Source organism: Apodemus sylvaticus, chromosome 3, assembly GCF_947179515.1.
Source record: "Apodemus sylvaticus chromosome 3, mApoSyl1.1, whole genome shotgun sequence".
In the NCBI taxonomy this organism is placed as follows: Eukaryota; Metazoa; Chordata; class Mammalia; order Rodentia; family Muridae; genus Apodemus; species Apodemus sylvaticus.
In genome coordinates this window covers 71646730-71657951 of record NC_067474.1, presented here as the reverse complement: position 1 = coordinate 71657951, position 11222 = coordinate 71646730, and positions in this window count along the sequence as shown.

Here is an 11222-nt window from a genome sequence, read left to right as displayed (position 1 = left end):
GCAGGCAGGAACTAAAGCAGAGACCATGGAAGAGTGCTGCTTACTGGCCTGCTCCCTGTGGCCTCCTCCGTTTGCTTATCCCTACAACCCAGGAGTGCTTTCCCACATCGCAGAGCCTGCCAACATCAATCATTTATCAAAAAAGCTCCAAAGGTTTGCCTATAGGCCAATCTGATGAAAGAAATATCTATCCGACGAATTATTTCCCCTTCCAAGTTGATTCTAGCTTGTGTCAAGTTGACACAATAACCTTACCCACACATTACTCTGATTCATATTTCCTTACTCAATAGAAAGAAGACTTCCTCAATGTTTTCCAGGAGACTTTGTGTTAGGTCCTTAGCTGTGGGATGCCTAGTTAAAACTAAGGGCTGAAGGGGTGCAATATAGTTAAGCATTTACAGCAGAGTCATACTGTTTGTTTGAAACTATACCAGCCACACTCCCTGCTTAAAAGAAGGGAGGATCATAAATTTTCAGATCTTATCTACTTTTTTAATAGGGTTATTTGGTTCTCTGGAGTCTAACTTCTTAAGTTCTTTGTATATATTGAATATTAGCCCTCTGTCAGATGTAGAATTGGTAAAGATCTTTTCCCAATCTGTTGGTTGCTGTTTTGTCCTATTGACAGTGTCCTTTGCCTTACAGAAGCTTTGCAATTTTATGAAGTCTCTTTGTCAGTTCTTGATCTTAGAGCATAAACTATTGGTGTTCTATTCAGGAAATGTGCCCCTGCGCCCATGTGCTTCAGGTTCTTCCCCACTTTCTCTTCTATTAAATTCAGTGTATCTGGTTTTATGTGGAGGTCTTTGATCCACTTGGATTTGAGCTTTGTACAGGGAGGTAAGAATGGATCAATTTGCATCCCTCTACATGTTGACTGCCAGTTGACCCAGCACCATTTGTTGAAAATGCTGGTTTTTTTCCCACTGGATGGTTTTAGCTCCTTTGTCAAAGATCAAGTGACCATAGGTGTAAGGGTTTATTTCTGGGCCTTCTATTTTATTCCATTAATCTACCTGCCTGTCACTGTACCAGTACAATGCAGTTTTTAATCACTATTGCTCTGTAGTATAGCTTGAGGTCAGGAATGGTGATTCCGCCAGAAGTTCTTTTATTGTTGAGAATAGTTTTTGCTACTCTGGGTTTTTTTGTTATTCTAGATAAATTTGGAAATTGCTCTTTCTAACTCTGTTGGAATTTTGATGGGAATTGCATTGACTCTGTAGATTAAAAAAATGGGGCACAGAAGTAAACAAAGAATTCTCAACCAAGAAATACCAGATGGCTGAGAAACACCTAAAGAAATGTTCAACATCCTTAATCATCAGGGAAATGCAGATCAAAACAATTCTGAGATTCCACCTCACACCAGTCAGAATGGCTAAGATAAAAAACTCAGGGGACAGAAAATGCTGGAGAGGATGTGGAGAAAGAGGAACATTCTTCCATTGCTGGTGGGATTGCAACCTGGTAAAACCACTCTGGAAATCAGTCTGGCAGTTCCTCAGAAAACTGGGCACGTCACTTCCAGAGGACCCTGTTATACCACTCCTGGACATATACCCAGAGGCTGCTCCAACATGAAATAAGGACACATGCTCCACTATGTTCATAGCAGCTTTATTTATAATAGCCAGAAGCTGGAAAGAACCCAGATATCCTTCAACAGAGGAATGTATAGTGAAAATGTGGTACATTTACACAATGGAGTACTATTCGGCTATTAAAAACAATAAATTCATGAAATTCTTAGGTAAATTGATGGAGCTAGAAAATATCATCTTGAGTGAGATAACCCAATCACAAAAGAACACACGCAGTATGCACTCGCTGATAAGTGGATATTAGTCCAAAAGCTCGAATACATAAGATACAACTCACAGACCACATGAAGCTCAAGAAGACCAAAGTGGGGATACTTTGATCCTTATTGGAAAGTGGATCAAAATATCCATGGCTCACAGCCAACTAATAGAATAAGCATAGGGTCCTCAATGGAGCAGCTAGAGAAAGGACCCAAGGAGCTGAAGAGGTGTGCAGCCCTGCAGGAGGAACAATAATATGTACCAACCAGTACCCTCAGAGCTCCCAGGAACTAAACCACCAACCAAAGAGACATGGAGGGACCCACTGCTCCAGATACATATGTAGCAGAAGACGACCATTTCAGACATCAATGAGAGAAGAGGCCATTGGTCCTGTGAAGGCTTGATTCCCAAGAATAGGGGAATGCAAGACAGGAAATTGTGGGTGGGGGTGGGGATGAGCAGGGGAAGGGGAAGGGATAAGGGGTTTTCAGAGGGGTGACTCAGAAAGGGGATACCATTTGAAATGTAAACAAAGCAAATTTCTAATTTAAAAAAATGTAATAAAAAAAACAGATCTTGTCTACTGTGCTCATTTTAGTGAAATCACTTATAGAGCTTAAGGCATGGTTCAGGGGTAGAACACTTACTTAGAATGCTGAAGGCCCTAGGTTCAGTCCCTATCTCTTCACTGACAATGAAGGAACAGAGAAGGAGGAAGATCTGGGGAGGAGAGGGGAAAGGAGAAGGATTGAAGTATATACAAAATTGTAGCTGTCAAATCAGACAGAGTGAACATGCTTTTGGCCTCTTTCCGTTTTTAAATACAAATCATACTTTTTGTGATGGCTGCACTTTTTAGTCCAGGCCCCACCCCTGAGGATGCAGACAGTAACCTTTGTAGGGTAAAGAGACTGAACATGGCTCCTGAGGGCTCCAAGTACTTGTCTCAAGCCTGGCACTCCCTTCCCACAGTCTAGCCTTACCATAGGACAGTCAGGGTTACATAGTGAGACCCTGCCTCCAATAATAACATTAACCCACTAATAATCTCTTAAACATCCTTCATCTAATACTGGTGCTTGGGATGCAGGGGCGGGGGTATGTTTTCCAACTCATGGAACACAAACTATTAGCCAGCATGGTTTGCAAAGCAGGCAAACCTAAGTCAAGAACTGGTGTTTCAAAGCCAAATCTCAAAAGCTAGTGGTCCTGTGAAAAGATCAGCAGCCTTGAAAATGCCTTTGAATAGGCAGAGCAAGGTGGAAATGAGCTTTGCCTGGGTACGGTACACGGTGCATGAGCACCCCTGGTCTCTCAGGCATCTCATATTCTCTACATGCATACCGCAGCAGGCACGGGCCTCATTTTCCCCTTGCTTTCCCAGCCTGGCTTTTAACAGTAGAAAAGAACACATCCCGGAACCCAAAAGTTATTACTGCAGACAAAGATTGCTCTCTCTCACCCTCAGCAGCTAAGGCCTTAGTGTGACTTTTCTTGCTTAAAAGCAGGAGGTAGTGTGCCTTTCTATTGCAAATGAGAAAGAGAAAGAAATGTAACTTGATTTTTACCTTCCTTATTATCCATTGCCAAACTGTGAGTTTACTCTTTAATTTTTGCTTAACAACACTATCATCTTCCAAAAATACAATTCAATCTGTGGGCCAGTGTTTTCTTACAAAGAAAAGGATCAAGGCCTGTCTACTGTCATGCTGTGAGCATTTCAGGAAACTTGCTTAGTCGTTTATAAGAAACACCACCAAGTCTATTTTTTATCATGAAGTCAAGTCTGATGAGCCGAGTCTAGACGGCAATGGAAGAGAGCCCCATCTGGTAATTCATGATGGCCAGGAATCGGTGATCTCAGAGTGAGGATCTGGAACCGGACGCCTCAGCGTAGCTTGTGAGCTTGTTAGAAAGACACACTCAGTCCTTTCCAGGTGCCCCAACTCAGAATCTATGGGCACACGAATGGGACACACTGGAAGTCCAGATGGTTCGGAGGTACACATCATTCTCCTGAACATGGGAAAGGGAGGGACTGGAAATGGTTCAACAGTTAATAGTACTGCCAGGCGGTGGTGGCACACGCCTATAATCCCAGCACTCTGGGAGGCAGAGGCAGGCAGATTTCTGAGTTCGAGATCAGCCTGGTCTACAGAGTGAGTTCCAGGACAGCCAGGGCTATACAGAGAAACCCTGTCTCGGGGGGGGGGGGGGGGACAAATCAAAAAAAACAAAACAAAACAAAAGAGAACAAAAGAGTACTTAGTGTTCTTGCAGGAGACCTGGGGTTCCAGTCACAGAACACACATCAGTCAGCTTACAACTGCCTGTAACTCCAGTTCCTGGGAAACTGATGCCCTCTGGCCTCCTCCTCCTCAAGCAGCTAAATGCAAAAGGTGCACATAAACACATACACACACACACACACACACATATGCATGCACGCATGCACACACACACTCAAATCCAACATGGGAAGGAGAAATCAAGAATGACAGATAGAAACAAAAACTGAAGTTATGCCTTTCCATCTGTGGATACCTAAGACATTATCATGTACTTTCTTAGAGCCTTGTAAATGTTGGTCATGTGGCTACATTCATGATTTCCTATAGAATGTCCTGGATGATCAGCAATCCATTTCTACTTCTTGCTAGTGGGGCAGCCAAAACTGGAAAGTGAAGATAATGTGCTCAGATTCAATATATTCTACTATTTATACCTGGCCCTGTAGCAAGGTGCAGTATTGTTTGCACTAGCTCAGTGCCTTTCAACCTTCCTAATGCTGTGACCCTTTAATGCAATTTCTCAAGTTGTGCTGACCACCAACTATAAAATTATTTTTATAGTTGCTACTATAATTTTGCTACTGTTATGAATATCTGATAGATAGACTATTTGATATTTAACCCCTATGAAAGGGTTATTCAACCCCCAAGGGGGATCACGACCCCATTGGTCAAGAACAACTGTTCGAGCTCATCAATAATGATGTCGTAACAGCACGCACACTGCATGGTTTCTAGACAGACACTTTACATGTCTGCAAACTGCTCCTATACAGAGCACATTATGAGCATGAGAATTATACCCAATAGGAAGTCAAACACAACAAATGGAAGCAGCAGTCCTGTTGGAATCTGCTCCATGCTGTGACTGATTATGTCTCTATCCATTTAGCTGGCAACTGGTCACAGTCTGGCTTTAAACCTTTGCCATGGAGGCCATGTGCAGCTATGGAAGAACCACATGCTCTGACACAGGGCAGACCCCAGTGTGTAGCTATGACGCTGCCAAGCTGGGGATCTCCGTGGAGGTCAGTCTTCTCATCTGTAAGCCAGGCTCCTATGGATAACTCCAAAAGGTATGAAATGGGCTAGAATACATGCAGCGTTTAGGGCGGCCCTTACCCAAAACGAGGTTCATGGGCTATGATGGTGTAGACGGCCACACCTTCATCTCTGTCTAGCCATATGATGTCTTGAGCGTACTGACTTTCTTCTTGTTCTGAGAGTCTTTCTCCCTCTTCCCCCCCTGCTTCCTCCTTTCTTCTCTTCCCCACTCATTTGTATTCTTCAACAGCTTCTACAACAAAGTATAATAATAATTAAAAAAAAAAGGCAGAGTCATCCTATAGACACACAGGGAAGTTGAAGTTTTAAAAAATTCCCAGTAGTGTAGTGCTTTTCCTAAAGTTGACAATGTTTAACCACAGACTGATAAGATATGAGCAAGATGATTAACGTGTGTAAATGACTGAATACTGTCTCTTGTGAGTCATCAACGGATTGAATTTAGGCAGGTAAGAGAGTCTACAGAAATGGCACAGTTCTAACACTCCTGGGTAAACATTGAAGGACTCCTAGTCAGGACACCACAGAGACATTCCTAGTTGTGTGTTTGTAATTCTCTTCAGAACAGAAAAACGTCATCAACTTAGATGGCATGGGTTTGAATGAGAATGGCCCCTGTAGGTTCATATGTTTGAATGCTTGGTTCCCAGGTGCTAGAACTGCTTGGGAAGGGTTAGGAAATGTGGTGTTGTTGGAGGAAGGGTGGACTTGTTGGAGAAGGTATGTCCCTCTCTCCTTCCCTCTTTCCTCCCTCTTTCCCTCCCTCTTTCGCTCACTCTCACTCTCCCTCTGCCTCATGGTGGTTGTGCCAATGTGAAAGCTCTCAGGGGCTGCTCCAGCACCATGCCTGCATGGCTGCAGTCAGGTTCCCTCCCATCGTGGTCACAGACTCTAACCGTCTAAGATAGTTTGTTCCAAATAAACTCTTTCCTCTATAAGTTGCCTTGGTCACAGTAGTAGAAAAATAACTAAGACATCTATCAACAAATGACTGGATAAAGAGACTATTGGTATGTGTGTGCAATGGAATTTTATTCAGCCATTTAAAAAAAAAACAAAATGATGTCATTTGCAGGAAAATGGATGCAACTAGAGATTATCCTGTTAAATAAAATGAGTCAGACGAAGAAAGACAAACAGCACGGTTTTCCTCATTTGAGGATCCTAGATTTTATGGAGATACGTGACTCATAAATGGGTGGGTATGGAACAAGAAGGTGGGAGAAGGCTTTCCAAGGAAATGGATTAGAGCTGCAGGGAGCAGGAGCGGGAAGGTGGGTCCTGAATGTAAAGTGAATGACGTATATGAAAGTTGTCACTGTGTGCTGTGAGTACACACCAAGACGAACTGCATCTCATGAGAGAAATGCCAGAGAAATGAAGTAGCCACTCAGATGGTACAAAATAGTTTGGTGTAAAAACAGCTCTTCACACATTTCTCTGTGGAGCGTGAGTCCTCATCACAGGCAGCGGCCTGAGCAGCTCCACAGAGCTGCCCAGAGAAGAGCTCCGTGTGCCCATTAACCCACTATCAACTGATGCGCAGTCAGCGTGTCAAAGGCCTTGCTTGTTCCTCGTCTGATCCAGCTGATTTCAACTTTTCTTTTCATAGTAAATTACCATGCCTCAAACTACCCAAGCCCTCACCGGTGCTTGCTTTTCTAATCACGCTGTCCCTGCTCCAAAGCCTCGCTCCTTGTGACTCTGTAGCACTTGACAGTTACCTATGACAGGCTCATACTGAGCCAAGGTCTCCTTGACACCCACTATGACTCTACCATGGTGTGCAAGCTCATCTAGGTAAGAAGAAAACAAATACTGAGATTTATTTTATTAACCAGCAAGGCCACTCCATCTCCCTTTACAAGACTTAGCAACTGAAAGGAGCCAGACAGGCTTTGGTGACTGTTGGTCATATATATTGTTATTAGTGCAATGGGAAAAATACATACGCTCTCATTACTGCATCCTGTTCTAGATCATTGGCAGGGACTGAGAAGTTCATTCACCTAGGTCCTGTCTTTTTGGTAAAAAAGTTCCCAAATAGGGCTGGTGAGATGGCTCCACTTGTCACCAAGCCTGACATCTGAGTTCAAGTCAAACTCAACTGATAGGAGAAAACTGACTTTCACAGGTTGTCCTCTGATATACACACACATACACACACCACCACCACCACAAGTAAAAAAAGGTAAAGAAGAAGAGGAGGAGGAGGAGGAAGAGGAGGAGGGGGAGGGGGAGGGGGAGGAGGAGGGGGAGGAGGAGGAAGAGGAGGAGGAGGAGGGGGAGGAGGAGGAAGAGGAGGAGGAAGAGGAGGAGGACATGAGTATCCATTCCCTTAAGGTCAGCACCTGCTTCTCCCAGGAGTCTGTAAAAGGCAAATCCATGTGTCATAATAAATCTCCAATTTTTCTTTAACGTTAAGTTCCTTGAGGGAAAAAAAAAAAAGAAAGAGACAGTTACTGAAAATCAGATAAAAGAAGGATGCAAGGGGAGGCAGATAAGATGCCAGAAATGTCAGGTAGGGGAGAAAGTGTGGACCTCTGTACCATGCCTGGAATGGAATCTAGAATTGTGGATTCTTCTAGGAACCAGACCTGCCACATTCCTATCAGAATAGCTCTTTACACTGGGTAATGTGGCTTCTGACAGGTTCTGGTTGCTGTTCATTGGTGGTAGCCTGAGAACTCTCAACTCGCAAGCCACGTGGCATCTGGATGTATTTGCTCCTCTGGGCTTCACCATAAGCAGTGGTCCGGTTCTTCCAAGCAGCTGTATTTTGTGGATACTGTGAACATGAGGCCGGGCATCTGTTCCTTCAAAACTGCTCCCCTCTCCTGACACAGGAGCTCTCCCTCCTACATGTGTTCTCGCCATTGTGAGGCTATCCACCGTGAAGTCTTCACCAGAACCCAGCAGAAGCTCTGAACTGTGAGATAAGTAAACCTAAACCTCTTTTCTTAATAAGGTTCCTAGCCTTGGGCATCTCATTATTGTTATAGAAACTGAACAAATATATATATATATATATATATATATATATATATATATATATATATATATATATATAGAGAGAGAGAGAGAGAGAGAGAGAGATCAAATAAGATAGGTATTACATATTCATCTTATATGTATACACACACACACACACATCAGCCTCAGCTTCTAAAACTTTAGCTCTTGTTTATTCTGTGTTGCTGTATTTCTATATTCAAAACACTACCCGCTCTAAAGTTGTCCACACAATCAACAAGAAAAATGATGCCAAAGGTAGGCTGCCAGGCCTTTCAATAAGGAAATCCTATTTCAGGAGAGTAAGATGTAAGAAAATGGTAGTTGAGGCTACCAGCCTCAACTGCATAATGTGCTTAGGGAAGTAGGCTTTTTCCAGATATACTTTTATGCATAATGATTTACAAACCTGAGACTCAGGTCTAAATTGAGTTTTAAAGGTACCTAACCTGTGGGTAAATTTTGTTTTAATTCAAGATGGACATGGTACCAATATGGGGAGCTAACTGCACCTTATAAATAGATGCCTATGTGAATTAGTCTTTGGGGATAGTTTCAGACATGGGCACTAGAAAGGTAGACATCGTTCTTCAGAATGAAGGCAACAGTTTTTAGCATGACCACAGTACTGTATGGGATTGTACTCCTAGCTATCTCCTCTCTCTCTCTCTCTCTCTCTCTCTCTCTCTCTCTCTCTCTCTCTCTCCCTCTTTCTCTCTCTCTCTCTCCCTCTCTCTCCCTCTCTCTCCCACTGGCACTTCATTCTGAAAAATGATCTTAGCAGCAGATGTCAACAGACAAGAACCAGAAAAACATCACAGTCAACAAACAACCCAGCAAATGCAGTGCCAACAGTGTTAATAATTCAATTGAAACTCGAGCAGGAGCCTGAAGGTGGCTCAGTGGTACAGCACCTGCCTAACATATGTGAGGTCCCAGGGTTCCTCCAGCCCTGGGAGCAAGGGATGGATACACACAAATACTGTGATCAAGTGAAATATCAGGCAGCCACACTAGCACCAACACTTCCTGGCTCACAGCAATTATAAGAGAACAAGTTTATAAGACACATCTCAGCTCCAGAGAAGATAGGATCAGAAAAATTAGGCCATCACCAACTTTCTGAAATAAGGTGTATCATATTTTGTTGTGAGAATAAGTACCTTGGTGTATATGGGGTCATCAGGTTGTTCCTCTGAAATCTGTGACATGTAATAACAGATCTTCCTGTCTCCAAGAAGATATTGTCACCTTGGTAGTGTTTGACTACAGTGTCCTTCTCTTTGGGGAGTGTCTATAGACATCAGCCCAGTGTCTACACAGTCTTCAGACAAACCCATTCTCTACAGTGATGGAAGCAATCAGGAATCTGGAGAATTCCAGGCTTTGCCAACTGTGCAGTGGTGACAGAAACTGTGATGACCTCCTTCAAGTCACCACATCTAAAGAGGGAGGAGATAAATTACAACTCGTGAGTATATACACTTGGGAACTGTGCCTGTCATGAGTAAGCCTTGGCTGTTTCTGGCTGTGAGATGTAGGGCAAGCATTTCATACCACTGTGCTTCCATTTTCTTATCTATACAATGCCTTGTCCATACTTCACGGAATCGATGATGTGCTTGATTGTATAACATAAAATATTAACCACCTGACAAAACTAAGGTGCAAGCGCCCTACACTAGTGCACTGTAACAGCAGCACCGTGAAGGCAAAGGGTTTTATCTCCCAGGTCACTATCATGTCCCCAGAGCTTGACACCAACTAGGAGCTCAGCACCTGGAGCTGAATGACCGAGTGCCTAATTCCAAGTGCATTTAATAGAGTTGATAATAATGGGTTGAGAGACTTCACACTGTGGAAGATATGATTCACAGAAGGCTCGACTATAAAGGCTATAATTACCTACTCGCCCCTTTTCCCTCTCAACCTTTTAAATACCCCCAGCACGATGAGGCAATTTCAAATGGAAATAAATTCTAGAAGCTAAAATTATATAATTAATTATGCTCAGCATAAATTTCAATAGTTTATTGGTCTAAGGATGCTCACAGATCACTTAGCAACAGGAAAAGGAAAACACAGGTGTTTGGGCTCAGTTCACACTTGTTAACTAATAAGAAGAGCATTTTCCCCTTGGAAAATTCTAAATGCTTTTCATTGGACTTAAAAAAAAAAAAAGCTGGAACCAGGAGGCGGGGTTGCCATCCTTGTCCAGTGCCCTTGCTCCTGCCACTCAGTTCCGCTTGCACCTGTATTATCTTATTCGGAGAGTAACAGTCTGTGTCAAGGCTCTGTCGTTTACCAGCCTTGTGACTGAAATCGAGAGAGGTGGCTCGGGGGTTAAGAGCACTTGTTCTTGCAAAAGACCCATATGACAGCTCACAGCTATCCATAACCAGTTCCAAGAAGTCTGCCTCCTCTTGTGATCTCCACCAGCACCAAACACACACATATACGTATATGTATGTATAAGCTTAGACATACCTGCAGGCTAAATATACACACAAAGAAAAAAATAAATAAATGTAAAAGAAAAACCAGAAGAAGGACACACCCAGTAGAAGGCAATGAGGGTAATCGAGCAAAGCCCTGTAAGCAACAAACACTATGTATGTCCTAAACAGTTTAGCGTACTGTGCACTCCTTCCCAATAAACTTTTTCTAATTGATTATATGATAGCTTAGGACCATCAACTACTTTATATCACACTTAGAGTCACGTATGCCTCCTCCTGACACTACACAGAGAACCGGGCTTTAATTCCCCAGTACACCTAAGCCATGATAGCTGAAACACAACACTACCCTAAGCAAAGCCCCTGGAGGGCCCCTCTATCCGAGCTTCAGGAAAACAGTCTCTGGAGGGTCCTACTGCTCTTCCAAAGGTCATGAGTTCAAATCCCAGCATCCACATGGTGGCTCACAACCATCCATAAAGAGATCTGACGTCCTCTTCTGGCATCTAAAGACAGCTACAGTGTACTTACATATAATAAATAAATAAATATTAAAAAAAAAAAAAGAATGACTCCAAGAAGAG